The following is a 16,703-nucleotide window of genomic DNA, read 5'->3' as shown; positions in this document are numbered from 1 at the left end:
TTTGGAAATGTGTGCGTCTGTATTCGGCGCCAGTCATAAGAGTCCTGCCTGGATAGGTCAGGGTGTGGTGGACTTTACTTTCTTCGCTCGCGCCGCTGGTGCTCAAGGATGTCTCGTGGTAAAAAGCGGTTTTCGTCAGAGTGGTCGGCCGCTCGGTTGACAAAAGCACGAGCTGCGCCGTCCGCTCTCTCATTGCCCTCGAGTCCTGCGTGACCCGGGCAACAGATGATCATGTGTTTCTGCGTTAGGTTAGATCCTAATAGGTGAGTGGTGCTGTGTGGTAGCCTCCCGGTAGGAATAGTCTACATGCGACTTGGGAATCTTTAAGAGTTATCGACGATTGTCCCAGAGGGTCCTTAGTTTTAATAGCTAGCGCGATGGCTGAAGCTTCTGCGGTATTCGCAGATGCAACTCTAGCCGTGGCGCAAGTCACAAGCCCTTGATTTGCGGCCGCTCCTACCACTGCGAGGGCGTATTTGTAAGCACCACATCGAGCGACATCTGTGTAGACTGTATCCGGGTTTTCACCGAATTGCTGCATTAAGTTTCGAGCTCGAGCACTTCTACGTCACCGGTGATATTCTGGACTCATGTTCTTAGGGATTGGGGCTACAATGATCCTTTCACGAAGGACTCTGGGCAGAGATTCGAGTTCTTCTCCCGCATACTGTGGACGAGTAGGGTAACCCACGCGGCAAAGTAATTTTCTGCCAGAGGAGGTTAAGCTAAGCCGCTCCCGTTGAGATATGAGCGTCGCATCCCGCAGCTCCTCGGAGTTATTGTGAATCCCGAGGGCCAGCAGGCGTTCGGTAGAGGTTCCCTGTGGTAGGCCGACAGCCACTTTGTACGACGTTGTAATCAACGCATCTAGTGCCTTTAGTTCTGTTTTCGTGGGGTCCTGGAAAGGGAGGCGACATGTGAAACGACTTAGCACAAAAGCCTGTACGAGCCGGATCGTCTCTGTTTCCTTGAAACCTTTTCGGTGATATGTTACTCTACGGATCGTACGGGAGATCTGTTTCACCGTAGTCCTAAGGGTTTTAATGGTGTGGTCTAGTCGTTTGTTGCTTTGCAACCACAGTCCGAAGACTCGCATTTTCTGGACCTCCTTTATCTGGCTGTCTCCTAGAAAGAGGTTCACCGGCTCGTGAGTTTGACGGCCTCGACCTCGTATCCTGATAAATTCTGATTTATCGGGCGCGCAGCTCATTCCACTGCTGCGAGCGAAGGTTTCAACAACGGTCGCTGCTTCTTGTAGCATTTCTTCTTTTTGTCCTAACGAGCCGCTGGTTGCCCATAGGGTAATATCGTCTGCATATATCGCGTACCCTAGCCCAGGTATAACGTCGAGTGTTTTGGCTAAGCGTCTCATGCCGATATTGAAAAGAAAGGGGGAAAGTATCGCCCCTTGCGGTGTACCTCTATTGGGCATGGGAAAAGGGTCTGCGCGCCTAGTGCCAATGCCTATTGTCGCGATGCGAGAGGTCAGGAAAAGCGGGCGTAATCATAGATTCTTTCTCCACAACCGATGTCACTTAGCTCAGATAAGTTCATGTGAAATAGTGTCGAATGCGCTTTTTAAATCAATAGCCAGGACGAGATCTTCCGCACCAACCGTGGTGTTGCATAGAACGTCTTCGCGAAGTAGCAGGAAAACATCTTGTGTCGACAAATGTTGGCGAAAGCCGAATATGTTTGTGGGAAATAGGTTGCGGTCTTCAATGTAAGACATGACACGTGTGTGGATCACCTTCTCAAATAATTTGCCAAGACAGGAGGTTAGTGATATCGGCCTGAGATTTTGTAGATCATGAGGTTTTCCTGCTTTCGGAATAAGCACGATTTCGACCTCCTTGCACTGTTGTGGAACTACGCCCCTCTCCCATATCTGTTCATTAAAATACCGGGTAACCTGTTCTAGGTGCTCGTCCTTCAGGTTCCGGATCATAGCATTTGTGAGCTGATCTGGTCCTGGAGCAGTATTTCTCTTCGCAGCTTGCGCTGCCGCGAAGAGTTCTGCCTTAGTTATCGGAGCGTCTCGCATCGCGTTTTCTTGCCCTTGGTATGGCAAGGTGCATGGGGGAGTGATTACTGTCCAGGCGAGCCCCTCTGGAATCAGGCGAGCCCCTCTGGAAATCGCAATCATCGGCACGTACAAACTAGCTCGCTCGCTAGTTTGTACGTGCCGATGATTGCGATTTCCAGAGGGGCTCACGTGATTTCCGCGCAGACGCTGGACAAATTTTTTTCTGTATGCTTCAGCAGTCTTTAGTTGCTAAAGTTAGTCAACAGCCTCTGAGGGGAGTCGATTGGCGGGATAGCAAGCGAAGAAACAGTCACCAGAAGGCACGGGCGTCATATTGCGTCTGATGTATGTGCAAAACGTGCGACGGTCTGGGGTGTACGAAAACTCGAAAGAGCAAAATAAAATAACAATAAAATATCGATATTTGGCTGGCGAATGCTACGTATTATTTCAAATTAGGTGCTGTGAAGAAGAAAGAAGTATTGTTTCCTATTTCCCTCGTAAGGAAACGTAAGCAAAACGGCGGGACTATTTCCAGCAGCGATGAAAAAGGCGCGCGTAGTTTAGGCAGCCTTTGCTTCATGGCCAAGAAAAGCTGTCCGTGAGTATAGTTCCCTTCCACTCTGTGATAAAGGAGAAAAAAGGGGGCTAACCGAGGGGCCCGATTTTTATAAGCCATATCATAAAAAGCCAACAAACACTGACACCAAGGACAACATTGGGGAAATTACTTGTGCTTAACAAATTAAATAAAGAAACGATTAATTATTGGAAATTAAAGTGGATGAAGAAACAACTTGCCGTAGGCGGGGAAAGATCCCACAACCTTCGCATTTCACGTGCGATGCTCTACCAATTGAGCTTGTGTATTTCTTGTGTATTTATCTGTCCTTGTAGAACCCTGGGGGTGTTAGCCAGCGCCACCACTCGCAGGCCTTGGTGGCAGACGTGGAACATCCGTTCTGTCGCAGGCGTCACGAGAACGTGACCTTTTTGGGTGAGGGCACACAGTCAATACACCCACACATGCTACCTGAAGGCATCCGTGTTGCCAGATTCGAGACCCTCGTTATGTAATAAACGAGAATAAAGTGGGTGAACTGAGGGTTCCGATTTTTATTAGCGATGTAATAAGAATCCAACAAACACTGACACCAAGGACAACATAGGGGAAAAAACATGTGCTTAATAAATGAAAAAGAAGAAAGGATAAATTATTGGAAATGAAAGTTGATGACGAAACAACTCTGTGAAAAAGAATAACCGGCAAAGCTTTATAGAAATGACTATATTGACAACTAACTATATTGTTTTACATGGTTATGGCTATATTGATTGAATAAAGAAACACACACGTAACATCGTGATGTAATCGTCTTTAATTTTGTCTCACTGGTTACCACAATGACCATACCTTTGTAGACACTGTGGCACACCCCGATCGATTGCACTGCTAGTGTAGACACGTTCTTGCGAGAGGTTAAATCCATACATGATCTGTGACGCGTGGTTGGCCCATTGGCCTCTGTGCAGCACTCACTTACAAACCGTTCCGACAGGAAAGATACGATCCCCTGCCATCGGGGCACGCTAAGTCGACTTTAATGTCTTCCACCATGACGATCAACTCGTTTTCGATGGATGAGATCCAACGAAGGGTGTCTATTAGGAAAGTCTCAATGTCTCCATTGGATATAGCCGGAGGGACGTAGACCGTGCCGATGACGGTCTCATCTTGCATTTGCGCGGCAAGTACTCGATGGTCCCGGCTGGTCGGCTACTGGAGGTTCGGCGCCGGCGGCGTCTCGTCGCTTTCGTGCGCATCCGTGATTTCGCTCTCGTTGTCGCTCTTTGAGGGCACGTTCTTCTTGCGCAGAGCGAACGGCATGCGTCCTGCCCATAGCAAGGCTAAAATGCTACTGCTGACATCGTCGCTGGGGCGATGCTCGCTTGCCCAAGTGCAGGCACACTTTCCCAGCCCTTCCCGCGACGAACAAGTGAGAAGGGATAACAATCCACAGTTCGTCCCCTCCTCCTCCTTCTGCTCCCTACCACCCACTCAGTTGCGCGAGGGCTCACGCAGGCAGGGTGGCGCAAGGAACTACGATTGGTGGCCACTTGCTTGCTTAAACATAGGACACGTGTCTCAAAGACACAGTGGAAGGGCACTTAATTCTCGTTATACGCGGGTCAATATACGCACACAATTTTTTCCAGAACCTAAGCCTATACAGCTTGGCTAAAATATATACCGAAGAAGTAGAAAAAGAGGAGATAGATTCTGCAGACGTCCCTGCGTGTTTTAAATCACCACCGCCCTATTAATGGCCGATCTCCTACAGTGGGCTGTGCCACTTCGCTAGGGAACAAGAACAAGTTTCTTGTCAGGGACGACCACCTTGCAAGCCATGGCGCCTACAGTGACGCCGACTCCCTCAAAAGCTCAAGTCATCGACGATGCTCTCTCAGGCAACGTTCTGTTTAAGCCAGCGCGTGAGCTTGCCGATGGAACGCCGCAAGTGTCAGATTTCGCTCAATGCTTGACGCTACGCGCGAGTAGATACACATATCTTGATTAATTTATTTATCCTTCGGTTTCCATCGGAACATCCATTGAAAAAATATTTACCATATTTGCCGCTCGACCATTGCCTTTACCGTCTCCGCCCGATGTCAACTGATTTGCATGCATTAATTACACCACTCCACGCGTGCAGCTGGCGCAGATTAGCGAGCATGCAAGAACCAAACTTATATTTAGCGATATATAGTGTTATACTAAACCTCTGCAACAACATTAAAATTGCAATTTCCGTTCAAATTTAGCAACATAACTCTTAAGGAAATCGCTGTAGGACAGCGACACTTCAATGGTGATGCCATAAAACGCTTATAAAATAGAGGGTAAACAAAGAAACGAAGCAGCGATTAACAGCAGCGTCCAAGCGTGTAGCTGGCCCGGCGATCACTGTTCAACCAGCGAAACCAACATGGACACGAGGAAAAGCCGAACAAAAAGAACAAAAGGCCGTGCTGTGTGAGCGTATGCGTGCATCCCCGCAAAGTCCACAAATTCATGAAATGCCCGACTGTGAAATGACGGGGTATGTGTCGCACCTTCTACTGGCGACGGCTAAACATCACAGCCTCTGCTTCGTTCAATCTTTTTCAGTGTTACAAGATGTGGCGAGGAGGATATCCATCGGTTAATTATTCATTTAAACCACAACAAGATTCCTTAACTTGAACTGCAAAATCGCCCGTGTGCTGTGCATCGGCTGCACATTAGAGAGCACCAGGTAGTCAAAATAAACCCGTACTCCCCCAAACACGCATTCCTTATAATCATATCGTGGTTATAGCATCAAAAATGCAGATTTGCATAATTTTATTTTGGAGTTCGCCAAAAGTTTCCTTATTTTCAGCCCGCGATATATCGCACATTTAGATTCATGACTTGGTGTACAAGCTCCGATGCGCAAAAACGTAGGCCAAGCGCAATTAGTGGGTCAAATGGGTGGCGCCAAACAAAATTATGCGCAAAGCGGGGTTTTCTCAAGAATGCAAGCGCCAAAGAATGGGCAGGCAGTGAGGAAGGTCGCAATATTTTACTAGTGTCGACCAAATCTTCAGTCCATTCGAAGCGTGAGTGAAGGTAGCTCGTACACAGTCTCCACACCGTCACCAAATGCAAGTAAAAAGAATAAAACAGGCACGTCACACACAAACTGTAGTAAATAAGTTGAAACCAACACGTTGCAATAAAACCAAGCGCGCGAATTAGCCTGAGAACGAAGGGGAATCAGACTAGAGACGGGAATATTTTTCCGCGGCGCTACTACGCCACCTGTGTATTGAAGAAGAGTAGACTTTCCGATCAAATTATTTTGGGCTATGGGACTTTGCCTGATCGCGTTCGAGATAGCGAACATTGCGCGAATCACGAGACAGACGAAGATTAGGCAACGCAATTTTATATCGACACGACACTTGTTGAGCCGTAAAGTTTCGGCAAGTTTAGGAACTCTGCCCTTTGGTGCCTGGTCCGCATCTTATCTTGCTGCTCTTGCACAACAACTTGTGAAATAGTGTAATTATAATCTTGTGCTATATTATCGGAGGAGAAAAAGAGCAGTCTCATTGCATGAGTAGCAGGTGGAAGTGGAAAACTGTGCAAATTCCATGCGAGAAACAATGTTATGCGAAGCAGTTTGTAAGTACCTGTCTGTACTTTGTTTTTTTCCGTGAACATGCAACTTATATGCGTAAATTGAGTTGTGTGTGTGGGTCGCGAGTGTGCGTGTGTGTGACCAAAGCAGCAGGACCACGACTCGGTCGAAGACGATCGTATGACAGCAAAAGGAAATCTACGCCGTCCAGTCGGCGCCATCTTTCCACATCACGATAGTTAACTTGTACGTCTACTGTTCTAGGTTCTAGAGGACGAGCGCAAGTGAGAGAAACGCGTATCATGATGTCATCAGCAACTACGCGTTATACAATTGTACGTACTTATACCTATGCCATGCGTCGAATCAAAGCGTGACCTGTCACAAGAAAATAAGTCGAAGCAGAGGCAAGTGACGCACGAGGAGAGTATTTCAAAAAAGTTGGCTGCCTGGGGAACGAGAGAAGTCTGCGTTACATTCCAAACAGATTCGTCATGTATATTCCTCAAGCAAAAAGCACCAGTAAATTTCTCAAGTGAGTTTAACGTGTAGCACGGAAAAAGAAATATTGGTACATTCCTTTTCGTATTCTGCAAACAGCTGTAAGCTTCAATTAGCTTTGCTTCAAAATGCTTCCGCTTAAAACAAACACGTGAAGAACCGTCTCATTTGGAGAAGCAGTTAAAGAGGGAAGTGGTGCTGGTAGAATCTAAACTGGATTAATCCTCGTGTTACTGCCATGGGTTTCTTTGAAGAAATACAAAAATTCCATATTATACTATGAACTTCTATACTCGTCGTGAGCAAACCTGTTTTAGAGGATTCAAATCAAGGTAACTGTTTTAGGAGTCATATATAGCCAGCATTTCTGACATACTTGTTGCACCGCGGCAGGTATTGTATCATAACTGGACTCTTATATGCTATGTTTTTGTAGTTGTTGATCCGCGCATTGTAATGCTTGGAGTCTGGCATGAAATAGACGGTAGCTGGCCCATGCCGTCGTCCAAATTATGCACGCTGAGGACGTTGTTGAAGGGAGAGACTTGTGCTCATCGAGAACGAGGAGTGTGGGATTTATTGACAGGATCTGCATGAGAACGTTACACTTCTTCAGTCTAATATGACTGAAAGAGGAATGCACACTTGGAAGCCGCCAATGACTCCTTAAGTAGACTCTGTCCTCCCTAGATCCCTAGGTGAGGGAAAACGACGGTTCACCGACGACCAGTTCGGAGCGTCCAAAGTCATCGTAGCTGACCCGCCTTTGAGGCGGAGGGTTTACACACTCACTTCCGCAGCGGTTGCACTGACCACACCGAGGTGAGAGGGTTCTCGCAGACAAGTGTCCTGTCCGGAGCAGGCGCCTCTTGATCCCAGTGTCGGCTCCGAGGACATGGCCGCCACGTCTGTCCATTGACTGACGACTTCTAAGAGCCGTGAGACTGCGCCACAAAACTTCTCATTTCCAGGAGTTGCCCCTGCTTCAATCAAACCGTGCAGGAGGCAGCGACTCTACAAACATTGCATGCAGACCTAGCGGAGCCGGTCTGCATGGGAACAATGCAGACTTAGCGGAGCCGCCCACATGCGGACGCGGCGTATTTTCGTCCTCACAATGCGAACCGCCGCAGCAGACATGGCGGCGCCAACTGCCTGTTGACTCGGCGCATTGTTTTTTTTAAAGTGAGTTGCCGCAGTAGACAAGGTGGCGCCAAAGGGCTGGGGACTGACGTATTGTTTATGTGTTCCTTTCCGTTGTCCCCGTCTTTATTTGCGGAAATACGATATACAGTACTGCGCTCCTTTCAAATCGAGTCGCCGCAGCAGACATGCCGGCGCCAACGGACTGTTGACTCGATGGTCGCTTTTCCGTAGATCACCAGCCCCGCCGCTGCGGTTGCCTTGGAGAATTTTATAGGTCGGTACCTCTGCAGGCCGTTCGAACCAGCATAAAAAACACGCAATGAGCTGGTCGGCACTCCTTTGTCTGGCACTGTAGCGCTACCTTTGAGAACTTTATTCTCTGAAATAAACTGTTCGAATACATTTTTGCGAACGAAGACGTCGTAAAAATATATTTCAGGTGACCGCCATAAGTATACAAGCAGAGGGAACGAGGGCGAACAAACGAAAACACCGCAGAAGACGCCCGGACACCGCCCGAACTGCAGCAGACGACAGGCGCGAATCCGTGCCCTGACGTCACGCGAGCGGCCTGTAGGGCATTCTCGGGGCTAATAGCAAGCGTTCATTAGGACAGCGCCAGTTTGGCCGATGCAACATTTCCCACAGGCGAAGGCAATGTTATACACCACACAAACTTCACCTTCGACGAGGGCTTTGGTATGCTTTATTTCGCAGGCTGTCCTCTCTTTGTGACCGTTCACTAGGCAGCACATGCGTCCCAACTTTTCCGTGGCTGAAAACACAACTCGTTCCCGGCACTTGTCACGCACTTGCTTGAGGCGCTGTGAAACCTGATGCCTGTAGGGCACAGGACAGGTCGCTGTGGCGTATAGAGGACGCTCCTGTGGTGCACAGCATTCCCCTCGCCTTTGGTCAATGTTGCATCGGTCAAACCGGGCGCTGTCTCAGTGAACGCCTGCTAGAGTATCGCATGAATGCTGATATGGTTATTGCTTTATTGATTGAATAAAGACGCAAACACGTAACTTCTTGGTCCTTATCGTCTTTAGCGCAGTGGCCCTAACTTTTGTGGTCTCTGTGGTACAGCGAGATCCGTTGTACTGCTATACTAGACACGTTATTGCAAAAGGTTAAATATATACAGAAACTGCTACGCGTGGTCGGGTCATTGACGTCGGTGTAGCCCTCAATTCCAAATCGCTTGGGACCAACCAAATGAGATCCAACCAAATGCATCTATTAGAAAGGTCTCAATGTCTCCTTTGCATGTAGCCGGAAGGACGTAGACCGTGGCGACGACGGTTTGTCTTGCGTGTGCGCGACACACACTCGATGGTCCCGGCTCGTCAGTCACAGCGCGTTCGGCGCCGGCGGCTTCGCGCCGCATTCTTGCGCATTCGCGCTCTTGCTCTTGTTCTCGCTTTTTGAGGGCACGTTCTTCTTCCTCAGAGCGAACTACGCGCGTCCTGCCCATAGCAAACCCAAAATGCAACTGCTTGCAACGTCGCTGCGTATGCGCCCTTTCAGAGCCCCTCCCGAAAGTGATCGAATAGCAGTCGACAGTTCGTCCCTCCCCCTCCTTCTCGCTCCTACCGCCCACTCCATTGCGCGAGGGCTCACGCAAGCAAGGTGGCTCGAGGCACTACGATTCGTGGCCACTCGCCTCAGCGAAGAAAGAATACGTGTACCAGAGACACAAGGAAGGGCGCTAAATTCTTGTTATGCACGGCTGGATAGACGGACGAAATTTTTCCCAGAACGTAGCTACATTCCGCTTCTCTATAACATGCAGCGAGGAAGAAGAAAAAAAATGTAGTTTCTGCTGAAATGTTTGTGTGTTTCACATGATCACCGCCCTATTCATGGCCGATCCACCAGAGTAGCTATCGCCGGTTCACTAAGGAACAAGAACAAGTTCTAACGTTAAGGACGTTCACCTGACAAGCCATGGCGCCTACATTGTCGCGGACCCCCTCGAAAGCTCAAGTTATCGACGATGCTTTGTCACGCAACATTCTGTTTAGGCCGGCGCTTGAGCTTGCCTATCGAAAACCGCATGTCTCAGATTTTGCTCAATGCTTAACTCTACGTGCAAGTGCATACACATACCCTAATTATTTTAATTATTCAAATACTTCACCGGTTCACCTCGGAACATCAATTGAACAAACATTTACCACACGCGCCGCTAGACCATTCCCCTACCGTTTCCGCCCGCTGTAAGCTGGTTTGCATGCATCACCTAAACCGCGCCACGGGCACAACTGGCTCAGATCAGCGAGCATGCGACAACCAGACTTATACATTAAGTAGCGATATATATAGCGTTATGCGAAACGTTTGTGACAACTTTGAAATTTCAATTTCCGTTGCCCGCTAGCGAATAACGCTGAAGGAAATCGCTGTAGGAGAATAAAGGCATGTCCTCACTTGCCGATGTAAGAGCGCGCAAGGCGGTGCGCCTACTTCGGCAGCGCTTGTGGTGTCGTCTCCTTGTCTCGTGTGCCGTCTACGTTTTGCGCTGTTAAGACCAGGATGAAAAACCAACAAGCCCAAGCTGCTATAACAGGGAATTGTTGCCGCGAATGTGCCTTGGGCGCGCTTATTTCCGCAAGTGAGGACGTAGCTTTACACTTAAACGGTTATTCCATGAAACGCTGATAAATTGACGGTAAAGAAAGAAACGAAGCAGCGATTATCAGCAGCGTGGAAACGCGTTGCTGCCCTGGCGACATCAGTTCAACGATTGAAACCAACACGGACACGAGGAAAGGTCGTACAAAGGCGCGTGTGGCAGGTCCGTGTGTGTGCACCTCAGCAAAATTCAGAGATTAAAGAAATGCCCGTATGTAAAATGACTGTCCGTGCGTCGTAGTTTCTACTGGCGACGATTAAGCAGTACATCATCTGCTTCATTGAAGTTCTTTTTAAATGTTATTACATGTGGCCAGGAGGACATCTGTCGGTTAATGAGTGCTTTAAAGCAAGACCCGATTTCATATCTTGAATTATGTGAATAGTTGAGCTGCTACTAGTGGTCCACAAATAACGCTCTGTCCCAATTTGCGAATTTTTTGTCATTATTTGACAGATTTCGAAGGTCTAAATAATAGTGACACGCAGATTATGAAAATTGGTGTCTTACGTGCGTGCTCTGCAAAGATAGCGAAGTCGCTCATTTGCAAAGTCATTCACTCATGTGTAATAATTGAGCGTATTTAAAAGTGATTGCATGACAGATATTTTTGTCAGCAGTGGTCGAATCACCCCACAACTGTAAGCACAACTTCCAACCCACCACCGCCCCGCAAAAAGAAAGAAAAAGGTAGAGAGTAAAGTCCTCTCTGACCAAAGTGCTCCTAATTGGCAACTACAACAGACCAATCGTCACATCTATGCAGCTACATGTTACAATGGGGTGCGCTATGTGTACCCTTCATGCGGCATCGTTGGAACAAAAGCTCGCCTCAGCTAAAGGGAAAACCTTTAATCATAGAAGAAATTTCGCATGTTTTGTAACAACGTAAATCACATACGTCATGAAGCACTAATTCACTTATTCTACTAGATTAGGCGAAGAGCTAGACGGTACCTAGACTGAAAATCAAAACGGATAATTGACTAATTAACAAAAGTTCCATGAACACCTTTCCAACTAATTCCATTAGAGCACATATTGCAATACATAAACTGAAGCGCGTGATTTCACAGGGACACATACACTTGTAGTAAACTTTGAAGCTAGCACCAATATTGACATACGCCCTGTGAAACTTAAATTGCACTGTTTTTCTGCTGACCAATGTAACAAAACGCATTTTTATAGATTGAAGGAAATCAATTACTGCAACAAGCACAGCTTTCATCGCAAACATTGTCAACACCTGTCTCTGAATTATTGCTTCCTCAGAAATCGGTTGAAGTGGATATGAGATTCAATGTCACTGGCTGTGGAACTTGTCAATGAAACAGTGCCGTATATTATAATTGACTTAAAAGTTAGTTAGAATGGGTTAATTAGTGAATTAGTTGTTTTAATTTCTCGCGCAAATAATGTACGCCTCAGAGTAATTGAGCTCACGAAGTAAAAATTGTGCTACAAGCCACAAGTGAGTTTAAAAAGTCTAGTAATGATTAAAAATAATGGCACACCGTGTATTAGGTAAGAGCGCTCCCCATGCCGGCATGGCTCTATTAACACGCGTTTCTAACGCAGCGTGCAGGATCGGCAGTAGCTATGTTCAAGGCGCCGAAAGGAACCGCCGTACTGAACAGCAGTACTAAAGTGCCAAAAGAGACGACACAAGAAAAGAGACACACGTCTGTTTGTCGTCTGTGTGGAGCTTTAGTACTTCAGTACCATGCACCAACTAGCCCAACAAAAAGTTCTGCTTGAACAGAACAGCCGACGTGCAACTGACTTTACTACGATATCGTCTGCAGTGGGCGCAGGATCAAATCCGGGCCGCGGCGGCCGCACTTCATTTGGTGCGAAGTGCAAAAACACCCGTCTGCTGCGCATTGGATGAACGATACAGAGCCCTAGGTTGTCAAAACAAATCCGAAGTCCCCCACCAACGCCTTCCGCATAATCATATCGTAGTGACGGCAGGAAAAACTCCAGATTTGCATTTATTTTATTTACGAGTTCGCCTAAAGTTTCATTATTTTCAGCAAGCGAGATTTCCCAGATTTAGAGTCATGACTTGGTGTACAGACGCCGATGCGAACAAACGTACGCGAGCCATAATTAGTGGCTCAATTTGTCGGCGCCAATGAAAACGATGCTGAAAGCGGCGTGTTCTCGTGAATGGGCAGATAATGGACACCCAAGAATGGGCAGGCACCCACAAAGATGGCAATATTTTAGTTGTGCCCACCAGCTCTTCAGTCGATTGGAAACGTGAGTGACTGTAGCTCGTACAAAGTCACCACACTGTCACTAAACGCAAGTAAAAAGAATTAAGCAAGTACGTTGCAGGCAAACAGTACAATACAAGTTGAAAGGAAACGCGCTGCCATAACAGCAAGCGTGCGAATGAGCGCGAGGATAAAGTGGAATTAGATTGGAGGCGGCATTATTCTTGAACAGCACTACTGCGCCTCCCATATATTGACTAATATTAAGCATCCAATCAAATTATTTTGGGCTACGCAATTTTGCCTGATCGCGTTCGAAATGGAAAACAATGCGCGAATGGCGCAGCATTGGAAGATTAGGCAACGCAGTTTCGACGTCGCCAAACGAACGACACTTGTTGAAGCCATAAAATTTCGGTGAGCTTAGAAACTCTGCCCTTTGCTACCTGGTCCGCATCCTATCTTGCTGCTCTGGCAGTTACACATGTGAAATAGTGTAATTATAATCTTGTCCTACATCATTATAAGAGAAGAAAAAGCAGCCTCATTACATGAGTAGGAGGCGGAAGTGGAACATTACGCATATCCCATGCACTGCGGGAATAAGTGTTATGCGAAGCATTTTTCAGGTACCTGACTACACAGCATTTTTACGAGAATAACAAACTTATATATTTAAATTCAGTAGTTGTGTGCGTGGGTCGCGAGCGTACGTACGTGTGACGACAGCAGCATGACGACGACCCCGTCGAAGACGATCGTATGACAGCAAAAACAGATCTACGCCAGCCGGTCGGCGCCATCTTTCAACAGCACGATTGTTGAGTTCTAAAACTAAAGTTATAGGTTCTGCAGGACGAGCGCAAGAGAGAAAAAAAGCGTATTAACACGTCATCAGCAACCACGTGTTATATAATCGTACGTACCTACGCCTATGCCATGTGGTGTGTGTGAGAGCGATGACATTTGTACTCTGGCGAGGAAACGTCAAAACGTGATGAACTTGGGCGATCATAAAGTTGGTGGAACGTCGCCCAGTTTCTCCTAGCGCTAACTACTTGAAGGAAAGGATTAGGGAAAGTCGGTCTCGCCACCCAAATTGAGGCGCCTTGCAGTTTTAAGCGGCGAATCAAAGCGTAGCATGTCACAAGGAAATAACGCGATGCTGGGGCAGGTGACGCACGCGTAGAGTATTTCGAAAAAGTTGGCTGCCTGTGGAACGAGAAGCGTGTGCGTTGGATCTTTACTTAGTTACATAATATATGAAGGGACAAGAAAGGGAACCGAGGGGCCCCATTTTTATGATCATTTCATAATAAGCCAACACCCAATGACACCAACGGCAAGATAGGGGAAATTACTTGTAAGTAAACGTTTGGTTAAAGAAATGGTAAATTAACGCAAATGAAAGTGAACGAAAGAACGTCTGACCGCTGCTGGGATACGAAACCACGTCTTTGCATTAAGCGTGCGATGTTCTTACCAATTAAGCTGCTGCGGTGCCGTTTCCCCATACACTTTGTGCGGTATACATGCTTTTGCTATTTGATATCACCGTGGCTAACACTGCGACATGGAATTCCGTTACGATGGCGTAACGATTAGGGCACAAAGAAGCTTTTGGAGTGACCAGAAGACCAGGTGAAACGGGATGTCCCTAGAGCATGGCATTCACTGCGCAGATGGTGTGTGTGAGGTTGCAGCCGTCCAGTGTTGTTGCGCCAACTATGAAAACCTTTACACGTGCCAGGTGTAACTTTTACTAAAGCTGTTGTATGCCTCCAGGCACTCAAGGATGAATTTAACGCCGTCAGCGTGAAGTTGGGCGGAGGGCTACAGGTTGGGTATCCGCGTGTCTTTGTCGAGGAGACTAAGGGCGACATTGGCTGGTCTTCTTTCGAAGCTGCAGAGAAGCAAGCGGTAAGATTTCATTCGATGGGCGTCTAAGGCTAATGAACCAGTACAGAGGCGGTTGTTAAGATATCTACATTCCTAGGCTGTACAAACACGGTGGAGTAGATGCCTCTAGTGTTCAGCGGAAGTAGAGTTTATTTCGCTCGTCCCATGGAGAAAGACAGGCAGCGAGGGCTCGGGTTAGGGAAGAGGATACCGCGCTGTGGCAGTCTCCCATGCTCTTTAAACGAACCCCGCAATTATACGGGACCCGCGAAGGAAGGATTGCAGTGTAAAATCCACACAACTGCAATGTGAGAGGTCTGCTTGCCGTGGCACGCCCAGGAGCAGAGCGCACTTTCGTGCATCGACGGCGCTGTGGCCCGAAACTGGAAGTGCTGGCTGCGAAGGGTGGTGCGTTCGGAGATGCGGAAGAGAACGAGGCTCATTGTTGCTGGGCTTCGGAGGGCAGCAAGTGCAGTTCATTTGGCCGACAAAGTTGCTTCGTGTAGTCGTCGAATACTTTCTATCAAGACTTCGCCACTAGGACAAAAATACTTCTTTTGTTGGGTTTCTAAAAGCATTTTCATAAAAGCCCCGGGCAACTACCAGAAATAAATACAGCTGTTTTCTCATCGTATTATCATTTCGAGATATGCTAACAATATCGGACAAGAACTTTTCTTTGTGGCCGGAAAAACTAGCGTGGGCGTGTAAGGTGGTGAATCACAACCGCTTCTTGAAGCGCTGGCTGCATCGGCACGGTCACGAGTGCGAAGTCTGTTGCTTTATCAGGACGCCTTTGCCAATCGACCTACTGCTTTAGGCAATATGTAATCAGTATTACTGGTTTATTGTCCCCGAGAGTACTTCTTTTGATAAGCGGTGCATATATAGGCATCCTGATGGAGCCACAGCAAATGCTACGCCGATCAAGTGCTATGTATATATTGTATATATAGGCGTATCAAGACCGGCTTTTCAAAAGACGTATTAATTGAGGAAAACTCGATGAGCGCGTAGAAAACGACTACCATCGAAAACACACAACTAGACGTGCGCTGTGCTGCCAACTGGAAAAAAATTTCCTGAAAGATCAAACAGCTTTAATAGCACTGTATGCATTACAAAGTCTGTGGCTCCATCAGGACGCCTTTGCCAATCGACCTTCTGCTTTAGGCAATATATGATGCGTATTACTGGTTTATGGTCATCGAGAGTAGTTCTTTTGGTAAGCGGTGCATATATAGGCATCCTGATGGAGCCACAGCAAATTCTACGCCGATCAAGTGCTATGTACATATAATATATATATATAATCCACATGACCTCAAGGTTATAATCCATATAACCTCAAGACCGGCTTTTCAAAAGACGTATTAATTGAGGTAAACTCGAAGCAGCGCGTAGAAAACGACAACAATCGAAAACACACACAACTGGACAAGCGCTGTGCTGCCAACTGGAAAAAAATTTCCTGAACGATCAGACAGCTTTAATAGCATGCCAAAGAACAGCAACCAAAAGGTTGAAATGCGATTTTTAGATAAGCACCTATACTTGTAGGCAGTACGAATGCGGTTTAAACCTTTTGGGTACTGGTGTTTTTAGACGTGCTATAAAAGCCGTGTGATCTTTCCATACCTTTTTTTCCATGTGCCAATGCACAGCTCATCCTTTTGCGGTAGTTTTCGATCACTGTCATCGTCTTCCTTGCACTGCTTCAAGTTTTACTCAAGATGATCCACCTCGCCAAAATCCACCTCGCTGCCATATATATATATATATCAGTCATACCAGGATATGATAGGATACACTTTACTGCTCTTATTTCAAGAGTCATTCAGCGGCCACAACGGGTACTTCCATCTTCTTCTAGATGGTGACTACCGTCTAGCAGGTGTGGCGCCCCTATTGCAGGGCACCACTGAGCGTGGTATGTGCTCAATACATGAATTAAAATACCGTAAATCTATGGAAATGCAAGTGGATGGAGATGTATAATGTATATATATATATATATATATATATATATATATATATATATATATATTATAATATGACTTGACCAGGTTATATATGACACCGTAATGCGACCGCGCTTT

This window comes from Dermacentor andersoni, chromosome 9, assembly GCF_023375885.2.
Source record: "Dermacentor andersoni chromosome 9, qqDerAnde1_hic_scaffold, whole genome shotgun sequence".
Taxonomy (NCBI): domain Eukaryota; kingdom Metazoa; phylum Arthropoda; class Arachnida; order Ixodida; family Ixodidae; genus Dermacentor; species Dermacentor andersoni.
This window is presented reverse-complemented; position numbering follows the sequence as displayed.